This window comes from Oncorhynchus mykiss, chromosome 6 (assembly GCF_057628025.1).
Source record: "Oncorhynchus mykiss isolate SJ-2025 chromosome 6, ASM5762802v1, whole genome shotgun sequence".
Lineage (NCBI taxonomy): Eukaryota > Metazoa > Chordata > Actinopteri > Salmoniformes > Salmonidae > Oncorhynchus > Oncorhynchus mykiss.
This window is the reverse complement of record NC_143027.1, coordinates 44,216,086-44,233,015: the sequence shown is the minus strand read 5'-3', so window position 1 is coordinate 44,233,015 and position 16,930 is coordinate 44,216,086. Positions and strand designations below refer to the sequence as shown.

The 16,930-nt window shown below is 41.5% G+C and overlaps 1 pseudogene across 1 annotated transcript; it reads right to left on the bottom strand.

Moving 5' to 3' along the window:
- Positions 1-3,944: 3,944 nt before the first annotated feature.
- Positions 3,945-6,435, bottom strand: LOC118964874 (selenoprotein M-like; annotated as a pseudogene). Its single transcript, XR_016496971.1, has 4 exons — positions 6,431-6,435; positions 5,619-5,687; positions 5,043-5,121; positions 3,945-4,286 (listed from the first exon to the last, which is right to left on the bottom strand). The product of XR_016496971.1 is annotated as a selenoprotein M-like (transcript).
- Positions 6,436-16,930: the final 10,495 nt, after the last annotated feature.

The following is a 16,930-nucleotide window of genomic DNA, read 5'->3' as shown; positions in this document are numbered from 1 at the left end:
CCAACTGTAAAGTTTGGTGGATGAGGAATAATGGTCCGGGGTTGTTTATCATGGTTCAGGCTAGGCCCCTTAGTTCCAGTGAAGGGAAATCTTAATGATACAGCATACAATGACATTCTAGATGATAATGTGCTTCCAACTTTGAGGCAACTGTTTGGGGAAGAAACTTTTATTTTTCAGCATGACAATGCCCCCGTGTACAAAGTGAGGTCCATACAGAAATGGTTTGTCGAGATTGGTGTGGAAGAACTTGACTGGCCTGCACAGAGCCCTAACCTCGAACCCCATCGCACACCTTTGGGATGAATTGGAACACCGACTGCGAGCCAGGCCCAATTTCCCAACATCAGTGCCCGACTTCACTAATGTTCTTGCGGCTGAATGGAAGCAAGTCCCCGCAGCAATGTTCAAACATCTAGCGGAAAGCCTTCCCGGAAGAGTGGAGGCTGTTATAGCAGCAAAGGGGTTATGGGATGTTCGCGAGCAGGTGTCCACATACTTTGGTCATGTAGTGTACATTCAGCCTCTTTTGAATTTAAGGACTAATGAAATACAGAGAGACAAAAGATATATTATTTTAATGTGTTTTTTACCCTTTTTTTATTGGTCAATTTTTTAGGGAAGCTCAGCTTCCCTTGGCATCCATGAATACAACGCCACTGCTCCAGAGAGGAAGTTCCAGAGAGAAAGTTGGCTTCGGTTAACTTCTCTTTGAGGGTTCCGATATAGCCCAGATAGAGCCTGGTGATTTCACAGATGGTAAGCAGAACCACCCCAGTCACAAGGAGAGCTTGGTAGTAACCAGGCAGGTAATACAACTGTGACAAGAAAGACTAATAACGCATTATTGATTTGGGTATGCTATAAATACTAAACAAAGCATTGTGGAACCTTGGGGCGACCTCTGTGAAGTCATACGAAGAACCCGTCTTCTGATTCAACATGACAACAGCTGAGACCTACCAGCATGGGAACTGGAATATGTTGAAGTAGAGGAGCATCTGAAGGGGAAGGTGGGACACCAACTCATTGATTAGAATATAGAAACAAAGCGATAGATTGACCATAAATCAATGTATATTTGAAGTATATGAATTTGAAGTATATAAATACTTTCCTGAATATCCAAACACTCTCCAAAAGGATGTGAAATATTTTCATAAAATACCTCTTCAAATACATTTCAGAGTAACAAATATATTGAATACATAGGCTATTTGAAACGGGCATCATATAGTATTCTGCCTATTCTTGGAATCAGGCCTAGCTGTTTTGTCATCTTGCTCCCTGTTGTAGTCACTGCTAAAGTCCCCAGTCCTGTTGTTGGTGAACACAGACCCACTGACGGAAGCCAGGACCATATGCAGGTTCTTGGGTGTGGGGGAGTAGAACACAGGCATGGTGGCTGCCCAATAAAACCATGCCTGCTATCAGTTTGTTTGTGTGGGTGAAGGCAACAACAGTGTGTTTGTAATGGTGTGTGTGTGATTGAGGGCTGTAGGGATTCGTTAGTTAACCAGACAGCAGTGTCTGCTGATTAGATTTTCAGAGTGGAGAGAGGAGAGATGACAGGGGGATTAGTGCCCTAGACATACATAGCTGCGTGGTGGCTGTGGCTCTGCACTCAGTACCTTGTTAGGGTTTTAATACATGGGAATAGAAGGTTTCATGTCAACCAAGTTTTGAAACGTCAAATTGAACATTCCTTGTGAAAAAAACAACAATAGATAAAACCCATCAATAGGGACAATTTTCCCAGCCAGATCATTTGGTTCCGTGGAAGTTGTAGGAACATATGTTTTTGGTTTCATATTGATTGTGAGAACGAAGCCATATGTTCCTGACTGGTAAAACTGAACATTTTTTTAATGTTCTGAGAACAGAAGTGAAAAGTACATTTTTAGGTTGCAGAGGGGTTCTGAGAATATTTTAGTCTGGTTGCTTGAAAGTTTTCCTGGGGGGTTTTATTAATGCCCTGAGAACGGAAATGATTGCTACTTTCGATTTAAAAAAATAACTTCCTTAAAACATTCACTGAATGTTTCAATAAAACACCATCTTATTTTAGGTTAACTCTTTAACTACAATCACAGATAGGACACATGGAAAGTAATTGATTATTTATTGTGACACAGCATCAGTGAGATTTGAACCTATAATCTTCTGTTCTCTATTGCTGGAATTATTCCACAGCGCCACCAGGATGGCGCTAAAATATTTTTTTTTTTTACACATACAAGGCTGTTCATTTTAGTCTATTCAAACAGACCCAATTTCAAAGAAAACAAGCACTCATTAAGATCAGGTATGCCCAATAAGTGGCCGCGGCCAACACACCTGAACACACTTTCCAAATTCAGGATAGAGTTTTGTTGATTATGAGAACCGAATGGATATGTTTTTATTAAGATTCTTAGAATCTTAGAATGTTCTGTTTTTTTATGGAAAGTGTTCTTAACGTTATCGGAACAATTTGAGAACATTACTTTAAATTGAACAATGAGAAAACCTGTAGGGCCTCCCGAGTGGCGCAGCGGTCTAAGGCACTGCAGTGCTTGAGGTGTCATGAGAAAGCGGGATAAGCACTGCGGTGGTTGGCTATCATGAGATAGCGGTATACATTATTTTTTCTTTATCTGTAGGACAGATTATGCTGAAATTCCCACAGAAGAACATTGTTTCTTAGCATTCTTGGAACAATTTGAGAACATGACTTTATATAGAACCATGAGAAAACCTGTATGATACATTATGCTAAAGTACTGAAATTCCCACAGAAGAACGTTGTTTCTTAGCGTTCTTGGAACAATTTGAGGACATTACTTTACATAGAACCATGAGGAAACATGTAGGAAACGTATTGCTCAAGTACGGAAATTCCCACAGAAGAGCGTTGTTTCTTAGCGTTCTAGATCCATGAGTAAACATTCCCAATGTGAACTTTCAGGAAATGTTTTGTTAAAGTAATAAAATACCAAGAAATACATTTTTTTTGTGGAGTTCCTTAAATGTGCTGAGAATGTTCCAAAGCCAAGCAGCTATCCTGCACCATTCCCAGAAAGGTTGTATGCAAAATAACCGTAGGACATCTTATGGCAGGTTCTCTTTTAAATCAACATCACACATATTTGCTACACTAACTAATATCAATCGTTACCTGTTGAAACTTTGCTCTGTGACTTTAATGAGATGCAAATAAATCATGTTTTGATGAAAGATAGACAGTGTGGTAAGCATGTCATTAGGAATTAGAATACTAGATGGACATGAACCTTCTTATGATGGTATAAAGGCCAGCCGTTTAGGTCAGGGAGTTGGTCGACCATGGTTTGCATGTGCTGTGATAAGATAATGTGTAAAATAATGAATTTGAAGAATTTAGCTGCACTGTATGTTTGTTAGCTAGTTTGCCTGCCAGTTTAAGAGGAATGGTTCCATTTATTTTTCAAATGAACTGCCATTACTCTAATATTCCATTAAAACAACGCAGCAATAAACTGGCAGAAATCAGTTGGACTTGCAACAATTACTGATATTGTGTCATATAATAGCACTCATAGCTATCCAAGAAAACAACAATGGAGACATTTATGGTCTGCTTACATCTATTCTAGATGCTATTTAGACAGAAAATTGGTCAACAACCCATATCAACTGTATATATAATTATATGACAATATTTTAGGTTGACAATAATTCCACTACACAATTTCTGATATTTCACACACCTTACTTTTACTTACCTGCATAAATCAAATCTGGATTATGTCAATTCTGCCATTCACGCCAATTAGACGGGTTTGGATTTCTCCCTGGCCAATCTGGCTGCCATGTTCACCCCATTCTAACGTCAAGGGTTTATTACATAGTCATTTAATAGGATCTCTATAAAATGGTAGTAAGCCACAAAAAGTCAGTAAGAGAAACATTTGACGTAACTTGTGAAAACTTTTATTGACAAATTCATGATTCAATTCATGTTTAAATTACAGTGAGACGGTGTGGTAGGGCTTTGCTTTGCTCAACTGCACAGAGTCTGTCGTCCTCAGACTGAGGCCTGGATTATGTTGTGGCCTTGGGGCCTCACTCGTCATGTGTGACAGGGTGCAACGACAGAGTATGGCCACAAGATGTCCCTGTGCTTACAGCTCATCTCTGGGGGCACGCAGGGGAAAGTACTGAAACTGCTCCAGTACCTCCTCTCTCTTCTGAGATCTATTGTAGAAACCCAGCAACACCAGCAGACTGCTGATCTCATCCACCTTCATGTACTTTACAGGGACAGTCTGATACAACACACACGCAAAATGTTTACATTCAGTACAGGCGGGGAAACCATAATGCAAGATTGAACTGGTTCAGAAAATATACAGCATCACTGTCATGCCTCTTTCTCTTTAACTGTTTCAAATCACACCTATATGTTCCTATTTTTTATTGTGTAATGTCTTCTTGCATAACTATTGCAAGAAGACATTACACAATAAAAAATAGGAACATATAGGTGTGATTTGAAACAGTTAAAGAGAAAGAGGCATGACAGTTTCTAATCTTGTCATGCTTGAGTCAAGGTCAGAAAATATATGTTATTTACCCAACCATTTAGCTGATAATCTTTGCCTGACCTTTAGACGATATTGTAGCGATCTTAAAACAACACCCATCAAGAGGTTCTGACTTTTTAGCGTAAGAGTTAAGGTGTTGGCTATACAAAAGCTGACCCTGGGTTTGAGGCCTTGTCAGGCCTACCCCCACAACCACTACATTGGTGTCAGAAGTGGGATGAGGCCTTTGGAGAGGCATTTACATGTAAGGTACTTGGTATAGAGAAGTGTGGGGACAAGTTCTCCCAAAGGAAGGAGCTAATGTAATGACCTTAACCCAACACTCAGTGACTTTGTTGAATGGTTTGTCGCTCTTGGCATAATGGTGAAAGTGTTGGCTTGTTAGTCACTGGACCTACTGTAGGTTCAAATCCCAGTCAGAGTTACCCTCTGAATTTGCTACAATATGTAGCATCTTCAATGGGAATCATATCTTACCTGAACAACCTCATCCTTATCATTGTAGAAGATCAGAAATGGATTCTTCTCCTCCCCTGTATCATATTCCAGATTGTGACTTCAACTGAAAGGAGGCTCAAGGAACATATGTAGGGCTGGTTTCCTGAGCCCAGATTATTCCTAGTCCTGGACAAAAAAAAATCTATTTCAGTGAAGATTCTCCATTAAGCATGATTTTTTGTTATTGTCCAGGACTAGGTTCACTCTCTGCCTGTAGGATACGGGAACACCAACAAATTCAAGAACAATCTACTTGAAGTGAGATCAAACATAATTGAACATACAACACATGATGGATTTGAATGTAGTTGGACCCACATAAAACTGGGTTGTTGCTAACACACATTTTCTTGTTTATCTGGAAGGTCATGAGAAACTACAAAAGGCTTTGGGTGGGTCAAGTTTTGAAAAAAATTACATGAGGTACGATGTAACCATATGAGGCAATGCGATCTCCTAAGATATCATTAGAAAGTGACATAGCAACCATAATACAATTATAATCTAGCCTCATAAATCTATTGAAGATCTACACAGAAACCAATAGAAGGATACTACAATGCCCATCGCTCCATGAGAAACATATAGAGCTCAGGCATCTTCTTGATGGCTCATCCAACCACACTTGGACCATATGGGAAAAATGAACAGACAATGAGTATTTTTCATTCACAACCACCATGTCTAATCTGTTATCTCAGTTAGGTCAAAGATACTGAAGCCTTCATGTATCAACAATAAATGTGTCTTCCTCCTAAGTAGAAAGTGTAACAAAGGTATGTTCAGAGTAGAGAAGTAAATTCATTTCACTAATTTAATCACCACATCGTTCACATTTAACTTACCTTAAGTATGCCCTTGGCTATTACAAGTCTCTCTTCAACGGCTAAATCTGTGACATTTTCTTCTGCCGTCCTTCTTGGAGCAGAAAAGGTCAGCATGAGCAACAAAACGGCCCACATGTTTGAGCCTAAACCTTGCTTCTTGAGTCTTCAATGGAGTTATTCAACAACTGACACAGTAAACTACCTTTCGGGTGACCATGGACACATGTGCTCAGGTTGGACTGAACCAGGTGGCAGGGCCAAGGGGGGAAGAGGGTCCATTAGGAAAATGAGTCATCTTTTTAGTTTGGGTTTTCTTTTGGTTTATTCTCAATGACAGACATTATGGGAAATGGTCACCAGATGGGCATAATACTTGTTCCACTTGAAATGGCTTGAACATAAATATAGATGTTAATGAACACTTTCTATCAGGATTGGTACCCCTGACGCCGTAAAATATCCCCTGTCTCTGTAGCAACCCTCGAGGACACCTGCATCTGTATCTCTTTTTCCCAGATCATGGTGCTAGTGAAAACCTACCTCATGGCACACTGCAGTGCATTTTCTTGAACTTGTTAAGCCTGCATGTATGACGGTAAAATACCTGCTAAACTCTGTGCTGCAGAGAATAGTGAAACATAGTAAAAACACTTTAGAATGTGACACTTTAGAACGTTTCTCTATTTCCCCACAGATGGAGCTACAGTATAACAACAGTATCTCAGGTTGAAATAAATGGTTACATTGAATAAGCATGCCTTTAATGCTAGAAGTTCCCTTGAAATGAATGCAGTCAAATCACATGACACAACAATACAGTAGATGACAAAAAAAGTATTCTGTTGTTCCATTCCATAGTAAAAAACCTTTGCTTTTCCTTTGTCAATGAAACAGAGGCATGACATGTACACTAGAGGGCGACAACAACTGACTATTATTTCCTGGCAGATTGGCGGGTAAAAATGTAGCCTACTTCCAAATTCTAGCCACAGACAATTATGTTTCCAAGAAAAATAAACCCTTCTGGATTGGAATGCTAAAGCAAAACCATCTCTCACTATAATTCCCAGGCTAGAGCTTAGAACTTGATGTTCAACCCTTAACATTCAGCAGTTCGATGTGTGCAAGCCATGATGTGTCAAATGGTGGAGCAGTCCTCATTTTAACAGAGTTTCCTCCCCTTGGCTGTAGCTGTAAATCCACAGCCCAAATTAAAAAAGAACAAGCCCCCTCCGACACGGAAAATAGTTATAGTTTTACTTTAATTTATCTTTATTTGTGTTATAAACCCAGCCATGTTTCTCACAATGTACGTTTGCTGGCCAAGATTGAGCAGCAGAACAATCCAAATACAATTAATTTTAAACAGCAGGAGAAGGAAAGAGAGAGAAAGGAGAAGATGGGGGTTGGGTATTCTTGGCATGCCTCTGTGAGAGTACTGTATATGTGTGGATGCATACCATATGTTTTCTCCCTGTATGTGTGTGTAGGCCTCCTTCTATGTTGGAGAGTATGTCAGAACGAGAGGTTACAACCATCCATCTGCTGACAATGAGAGGGACTAATGATGGTGTAAAGCTGTAGTGAGATAGGTCACATGGTGAACACTGATTCCTGTGAAAAGACAGGAAAATAAATGCAGTAAAAGGAACTCAGTCATACCCAACATAAATAGCCACATTGTCATGTTCTGACCTTAGTTCCTTTATTATGTCCTTGTTTTAGTTTGGTCAGGGCGTGAGTTGGGGTGGTTAGTCTCTGTTCCTTTTTCTATGATGTGTTTGTGTTTGGCCTGGTATGGTTCTCAATCAGAGGCAGGTGTCGTTCGTTGTCTCTGATTGAGAATCATACTTAGGTAGCCTTTTCCCACCTGTGTTTTGTGGGTGATTATTTCCTGTTTAGTGTTTTTTCATTCATTTTCATTTTTCATTCACCTTACGGGACTCTTACACTTACACTTACCACGCTGCGCTTTGGTCCTCCTCTCCTTCCACCGAAGACTACCGTTACACACATTCATGAACATAAAGGCACACGAACCTCCATGCATCTCATATCTTGTTCCCCAACTCCTTGTAGGATCTGTATGACATCTGGTATACATACATTATAGCAACAGGCCGATTTCCACACAGAATTGTTTTTATTTATTTATTTATTTCACCTTTATTTAACCAGGTAAGCCAGCAATATGGGGATGAGGTAGTTGGATGGGCTATTTACAGACGGGCTATGTACAGGTGCAATGATCTGTAAGCTGCTCTGTTAGCTGATGCTTAAAGTTAGTGAGGGAGATATGAGTCTCCAGCTTTAGTGATTTTTGCAATTTGTTCCAGTCATTGGCAGCAGAGAACTGGAAGGAAAGGCGGCCAATAAAGGAATTGGTTTTGGGGTGACCAGTGAAATAAACCTGCTGGAGCGTATGCTATGGGTGGGTGCTACTATGGTGACCAGTGAGCTGAGATAAGGCAGGGCTTTACTTAGCAAAGACTTATAGATGGCCTGGAGCCAGTGGGTTTGGCAACAAATATGAAGCGAGGGCCAGCCAACGAGAGCATATAGGTCGCAGTGGTGGGTAGTATATGGGTCTTTGGTGACGAAATGGATGGCACTGTGATAGACTGCATCCAATTTGCTGAGTAGAGTGTTGGAGGCTATTTTGTAAATGACATCGCCGAAGTCAAGGATCGGTAGGATAGTCAGTTTTATGAGGGTATTGTTGGCAGCATGAGTGAAGGATGAAGGATGCTTTCTAGGAAGCTGATTCTAGGAAGCTGATTCTAGATTTAATTTTGGATTTAGATGTTTAATATGAGTCTGGAAGGAGAGTTTACAGTCTAAATAGACACCTATTGTCATGCCCTGGTCTTAGTATTTTGTGTTTTCTTTATTAATTTGGTCAGGCCAGGGTGTGACATGGGTTTTGTGTGTGGTGTGTTTTGTCTTGGGGTTTTTGTTAGGTATTGGGTTTGTATCATAGTAGAGGTTTCTAGCATAGTCTATGGCTGTCTGGAGTGGTTCTCAATCAGAGGCAGGTGTTTATCGTTGTCTCTGATTGGGAACCATATTTAGGCAGCCATATTCTTTGAGTGTTTCGTGGGTGATTGTTCCTGTCTTTGTGTTTGTTGTCACCAGATAGGCTGTTTAGGTTTTCTCACATTTATTGTTTTGTTAGTTTATTCATGTATAGTTTTCTTAATTAAAAAACATGAATAACAACCACGCTGCATTTTGGTCCGCCTCTACTTCACCTAAAGAAAACCGTAACACCTAGGTATTTGTAGTTGTTCACATATTTTAAGTCAGAACCGTCCAGAATAGTGATGCTAGGCGGGGGGCAGGTGCGGGCAGCAATCGGTTGAAGAGCATGCATTTAGTTTTACTTGCATTTAAGAGCAGTTGGAGGCCACGGAAGGAGAGTTGTATGGCATTGAAGCTCGTCTGGAGGTTAGTTAACACCGTGTCAAAAGAGGGGCAAGAAGTATACAAAATGGTGTCGTCTGCATAGAGGTGGATCAGAGAATCACTAGCCGCAAGAGCAACACCATTGATGTCTACAGAGAAAATAGTTGGCCCAAGAATTGAACCCTGTGGCACCCCCATAGAGACAGCCAGAGGTCCAGAAAACAGGCCCTCCGATTTGACACACTGAATTCTATCTGAGAAGTAGTTGGTGAACAAGGCGAGGCAGTCATTTGAGAAACCAAGGTTGTTGAGTCTGCCGATAAGAATGCGGTGACTGACAGAGTCGAAAGCCTTGGCCAGATCGATGAATAGGGCTGCACAGTATTGTCTTTTGTCGATGGCGGTTATAATATAATTTAGGACCTTGAGCATGGCTGAGGTGCACCCATGACCAGCTCGGAAACCAGATTGCATAGCGGGGAAGGTACGGTGGGATTCGAAATGGTCGGTGATCTGTTTCTTTACTTGGCTTTCGAAGATCTTAGAAAGGCAGGATAGGATAGATCTAACAGTTTGGGTCTACAGCTTTCCAATCTTTAGGGATCTCTTACGATACAAAAGAGAGGTTCAACAGGCTGGTAATAGGGGTTGTAAGAATTGCGACGGATCATTTTAGAAAGAGAGGGTTCAGATTGTCTAGTCCAGCTGATTTGTAGGGGTCCAGATTTTGCAACTCTTTCAGAACATCAGCTATCTGGATTTGGCTGAAGGAGAAATGGGGGAGGCTTAGGAGTTGCTGTGGGGGGTGCAGAGCTGTTGACCGGGTAGGGGTAGCCAGGTGGAAAGCATGGCCAGCCGTAGAAAAATGCTTATTGAAATTCTCGATTATCGTAGATTTATCGGTGGTGACAGTATTTCCTAGCCTCAGTGCATTGGGCAGTTGGGAGGAGGTGCTCTTATTCTCCATGGACTTTACAGTGTCCGAGAACGTTTCGGAGTTTGTGCTACAGGATGCACATTTCTGTTAGCATTTGCTTTCCTAACTGCCTATGTATATTGGTTCCTAACTTCCCTGAAAAGTTGCATATCGCGGGGGCTGTTCGATGCTAATGCAGTATGCCACAGGATGTTTTTGTGCTGGTCAAGGGCAGTCAGGTCTGGAGTGAACCATATCTGTTCCTGGTTCTATTATTTTTGAATGGTGCATGCTTATTTAAGATGGTGAGGAAAGCACTTTTAAAGAAAGATCTGCTCGCTGAAGTGTTTTAGGGAGTATTTGACTGTGATGAGGGGTGGTCGTTTGACCGCGGACCCATTACGGACGCAGGCAATGAGGCAGTGATCGCTGAGATCCTGGATGAAGACAGCAGAGGTGTATTTAGAGGGCAGGTTTCCACACAGAATCTGGAGCAAGATCAAACATCCATCTAAAAAAGCTCTTCCCTCTTTCCTATCATGTCCATCGTGAGTGTACTAGACTCCCAGCACGCCATCCCGAACATGCATAATGAGGGGAACCAATCGGAAGCCCCTCTCTCTTCCCCAACTGATCTGCAGGCCCCTGTCTGTGTGTGTGTGTCTATCCGTCTCCTGTCTCTTAGTTTCCTCACACTCAGCAGTCGTCAGGGCTTGTTATAGAGACATACACTTCCTCTATCCTCTCTCTCCACTAATGTGGTGCTGCGGCGGGAAGCTTCACTAACAGTAACAGGGGTCTGGCTGTGTGTTTGATCCTGTCTGGGCCCTCAGGGCTGCAGAGGGAATTAAGGCCTTCCTCCCTGACTTTCTCTGTCTGCTGGAAACACTGCTGCCTGTAAAATAGGGTTGGTAACTGTAGGCATGGTAACAGGGTTGCACACTAGAGTTGCATATAAAATCATTTGGGGGCCCAGAGTTATTCCAGGTCAAGTAACATGGTCAGGGCAAACCACTGGCCCTACTTATGCTCAGGTCTAAGAACCAAAACAGCCTATACCCTCTGCTGACACATAATACATGTACATCTAATATAGGGATGATAAATTGGTGCTGAAATATGTCAATTTTGAGCATTTGGCAATGTGGCACGAACCGGAGGATAGACATCCTGCAATAATGATAATATTCCAGCTTTAAATCTTTGTTTTCAATTCAGCCATGTGCTAGACTGCACACAACCCCATAGAATCTAGTCACTAATCTCCACACCTAAAGAAAAGCTTTATGACCCTCAATGGAGAAAACAGTTGTTTTTTCTATTGTGGTGGTGTGAGGTGAGGGGTCTCAGTGTTTACATATTTAGATTTGAGAATAACTAGCGAGTTAGGGAGGCGGCGTGAGTTGACATCATGCCGGATGTGGGAGTTTTGCAATGATCGATGTCCAGCCGCTGACCACATCAGAGAGGCTACGGGGCAAACAGACTACCACTGCTGCTCCCCTCTCTAATCTCAGCCTGCTAATGGAAAACACATGGCCACAGTGTGTGTGTGTGGCTAGGAGGGGGTAATGGCTTCAGTGTGAGCCTGACACACACACACACACACAAAGCAGTGACGCGCACTCCCTGTGTTCCATTTAGCGTTAGAGAGTCAGACGGCCATTATCAACCCCTGGAGTCTCAGGCAGAAAGCTGGGTGGGCAGAACGGAAAGCCGTATCATCTCAGCAAATTAAGCCAGGATAAAGAGGGTGTGAATAACCATGACTTGGCTGGAAAAAGGAGAGAGCAAGACAGCGATAAGGCAAGCTATTTAGGCAAGGGGGAAAGTTAGGCAAGGGGGGAAGTTAGGCAAGGGGGAAAGCCAGAGAGGGAAAAGTCCATGGTGGCAACATACGTTTTAGTAATTCTTGGCACAGAAAATAGTCAAAAGAATGCCTGCATCTCATACAATGTACTCAATGTGTGCAACCGCTTGAGGCTTGAGTGTATTTATCAGTATGCTTTTGATTACATTGACTGTAGGACCATTGGTTCAGTGCATAAAAATATACGCTCCGTTGCTCTGAATCATTTCCCTCTCCAGCTCTTGGATAGAACAGAGCTGAATCTTGTGACCATTTTCCATCCCAATCTCTGGAGCATAGTGAGGTTCTCTACTCCAGGTTGGAGAGGAAGTTAAAAAGCTCTGGGTCTGACTCTGGAATATGTGAAAACCTGGAGACACACTGCCTCCTCTCTATAGATTGTGGATGGGGGTGTGGAAAGAGAGAGGGAAAGATGGAAAGAAAGAGAGGGAGACAGTGAGAGACAGAGAGAAAAGGAAGAGAGAAAGAGAGAGGGGAAGGGAAGGAGAGAGAGAACATTTGACTGACCTGTTTTCTATTAGAACCAGAGCTCCTTAATACACTCAGCAGAATTATGCTGACAAAGGGGGAAAAAATAGTTTAGGCTATTTAAAGTCCCAGACAACTGTTTGCGTACCCCTCTCTTTCCACCAGAAAACAATCTGGATGGAGAGGGATTGTAGATGGATTCCCAATTTATTCCCATTCATCAGTAATGTTTACGACAAGACAAGATGATAACTAATGAATCATACAACTATAATTACTAGCTAAGTGTCTGCATTACAGAAGACATGTGGTTGAATGCTAATAAGGTCATTGTCCGCAAGGAAATATGATTAGCATAATACAAAAATACTCATAGAAATCTGTCAGTTTAAGCTAGAGATGTCTGTTTTTCTTTGCACTGGATGCATCTCAATTTACCGCATCCGCCTATGTAACCGCATCCGTGGTGAAAGGTGATAGAGCGATGTTTGCCAGACCATGAGACGAAACTCTGTAGCGTCCAAATGGTTTGGACTACAAACTATTATGACCCTTCTATGGAAAAAGACTCACAGATACGATGGTGTTCACCGTTTTGCTCTACGACCCCCACAAGTGTCTTAGGATTCGTCTGAGGTCGGTACAGCGGATCTGCCAACTTCTGTCTGTAGCGTCTGAAACAGTTTGTGCTACACACTAATACACACAAATTACCCCTCTGTGTTTTGCTCTAGGAGGCCCACAGGCCTCACAAGACTCATCTGAAAGTCCACCGGTACCAGTTGAAGAAATGTATGGAAGCAGATATGGAGACAGTTTAGTAACAAAACTAAGGGGTTAAATACATAAATAAATAACCAATGTTTCCTGATCTTTCTTATATCGCTCAGATATAGGATAGACACTTCAGAACAATCCTCCTTTAGATTTAATGAAGGGACTATCTGTTGTCCCATGTAGTGAATCTGTTATTCTATGCATTTGTGTCACAGATCCCTCTGGAACTTTCATTACGCACACCTGTCCCCTATTCCCACTGATTAGTACTTGATTAAGTGTGCCCTTTGGTTTCCTTTGGGCTGTCAATTATTGTTCCAATGTCCGTTGGTGCCTGTGAGTACCTGTGCTGTGTGTTTTGGGCTTTCGTGCCCTTGTGGATTGTGCAGATGATTACGGGTCTCGTTAATCATTGTGCGCGTATTTATTCAAGGTACTTTTTTTTCTTTACTTTTCAACCCTTTTTTTTGTATGTGTTTACGCCGTAATTTGGGCTGAATTAAAAACCCTATTACGCATTCCTGTGCCTGTCTCCCGAATCATTCATACCAACGTGACAATTTTTTTGGTCTAATAGCAGTGAGGCTAAATAAAATGTGTCATCAAATAATATATATATATTTATTTTTGATACTTCAAGGGGTCTTCAAAGTCCAAATCAAATAGCAAAGTGATCCTTGTTATGACCTTCTTAAAACAATTCCATATAGCTTAGTAGTACCCCACCCCCCCCCCCCCCCCCTCCCCCAGCTTAGACAGGGCTTCAACTCTTATGGGTCAATACTGTGCTGAGATAAATGTTTCATTGCAAATCAAAACTTTGTTAGCCTACCTATAAAGGCCTTGTTGTTTTGGTAGAGCAGATCTTTTGATTTAGTTATAATTTGCAGAAAAATTTATTATACTGATGTTTCAATATCTGCTGACACTTCAAACCCACATGTTAAGCATAATTACAGACCCCTTATTCATTTATTACTTACCCATAATCCCTTTTTGTCTTTCTATGACAAATATATCATAATACTGACCTGAACTTTACTAAAGAGAAGTGTTGCCGAATGTCTATTTGAGATGTCATGCAATGTGGTTGTCTTCAAACCAACATAGTATGTCAGAATATCCTATTTGAGTGTGGTGCCATTGTGAGGGAGTTTTGAGTTTTGGGCTATATTATACTATTATAATGACAGTGTTAAATCACAGAGTGAGTAGATGTCACTGGAAATATATAAACATACATGGGATCCCAGCGTTATTTCCTTATGGTGAAACACTGACCTCAGCATGCTGTGGTTAGTGTGTGTGTGTGTGTGTGTGTGTGTGTGTGTGTGTGTGTGTGGTTTAGGGCGAGGGAAAATGCCAGCTCCATTTCCAGTAAAAGTCATTTCATAGTTACTGAAGCTCCACATGCTGAGCATTACATTACATTACATTCAATGTGACAAAGCACTAAGATTAAACAATGTCTCTTGCTGTAAGACAATATAATATAATGTTATAGTGTGTTGACATGAACATCAGACAGTAGATAAGATACTTTTGAATGAAATGTGTATAGTTTTAAGTCAGGAATTACTATGAAAACTTATGTTGACTTGAGTGAACCTGTACTTCCCTCTCAATGCTGAAATACTCTGCTTAGTCCAATATATCATTTTACAAGTAGTGCACGTCATCCAGTGAGTCTCGCTCTAATATCCATAATGTATGGGAGAATATAAACACATTTTCTCCATGCATTCTAGCCACAGAAACATTTCTATTTTTTTATCCCATTTTCTTTTCTGCTTTGCATTGCAGAAAATATTTGTATTTTTTCCCTCACTCATACATTTCTTTCTTTCTATTTTATTTTTTTTGCAGCTAGGGCTGAAATGGATGCCAGATGTGGATGCAGTCTGTTCCTGTTACCGTGGTAACGCAGGGTTCTGAAAAGACCTTCTAGGTTCTAGGGCTGTTAGCTTGGCTGACTCACTGTTGCTGTTTCTATAGACCTGGCACACTACACAGCCGTAATATGTGCCAAGATCCAAGTTCTGTTTAGACTGTCAGTCAACTTGTCATTGCACTTCCCACCCACTCTATTCCCCCCTAACAGTTTGACTGTCAAACCTGGAAGTTATCCTGTGTGGTTTGTTTGTTTTTCTAATACTGTAGTTTACAAATTACATGAGAAGCTTTGAGCATCTAACTAACGAGTAAACACATATTTTCATATTTCTCTAACCAAAGTTTCACTTTGGATGGAATCATAACCATCCAACCATCTGTATACAGTACAGGTTTGCATCTCAATTTACAGGTATACTTCAGACCTCAGGCCAAAGGCATTGTTTAAATTCAACTAAAGTTGATATTTGAATTGGCCAAATCACAAGAAAAGAGATATACACTATCTGCAAACTTTCTCTTTGAAAACACTAGTACAAAAACGTTGTGTTTGAAGATTAGATTGCGCCTGTCATTCTCAAAAGACTGATTAAACGCAGATATGCCTTCTCATTCATTCCGGTCTTATAGGGCATGTTGAGGGAGAGCACCGGTGTGACAGATATTGCAATGCTGGGCTGAGAACCTCCACCATCTCTGTAAGTTCCACTCTGACAATAAGTTTGATAGCATTCTTACATTCAATAAGTTATATTACATTCTAACTTTCAGTAAGTTCTATACAATTCTACCCCGCCAGTTCTACAGCCAAACACTGAATACAGTAGTCGAGTGTTCTTTGGGATGTGGTGAATTAGTATTAGGACCTGCCCTAGCCTTTTGGGGGCGCTAGGCAAGATTTAATTGGGGGTACCCCCACCTCACAGGAAAAATATTTTAGTGGCCCCCTCGTGATGGTGGAGACTGGGCTCTAAAGTCCGACCAATTTGGTTGCATATGCAAATAAGTATTTTGCTGTGCGACCAGGAGTTTTTAGGCAATGTTGCCTATGTCACTTATGCCCAGGTTAGTATCACAAACTGAATTTGGCAGTTAGTGGAGGGAGGTCTATTTTAGAAAGGTCTTTACATTAAAAACACAACGTAGAAACGTCATGTGTCAATCAAGACACATTTAACTGCTTTCTCTGGGTCTGACTGGGATATGTTTGGCTCAGACCTTCTCTTTGTGGTCACAGTGTGCTCTGAAGCTGCGGTCGACCTCTGTGTCACGTCTTGACTGTGCCCTAGTTTGCAGTCTAGCTGTGCATAGGGTGCGCTTTGTTTAGTCTATGCTACACACACACACACACACACACACACACACACACACACATACAGTTAAAAAAACATGGAAGTGGAGTACCATGTCAGCAGTGCAGGCACAAGTCAATAACCCGGTCTTCTGGATTCAATTACCCGACCACATGATCCATCCATACACTCCTGCACAGCCTTCTGCCTTGCTCCTGGCTATATACCCTTCTATCCCCCAAAAGAGTACAAATATGCAGCGCATGATGCATTAACTTTGGGGTCCTTAGCACAGAGTTCCCACTGTTTTCCCCCATGAAAGGAGCTCTTGTCTCCCTCAGGAGGAGCCCAGCAGTTGTTCCTCTGGCTCTTCTGCCTCTTTGATGATCAAGTGTGACCGTGAAAAAGTCTCTGTATCC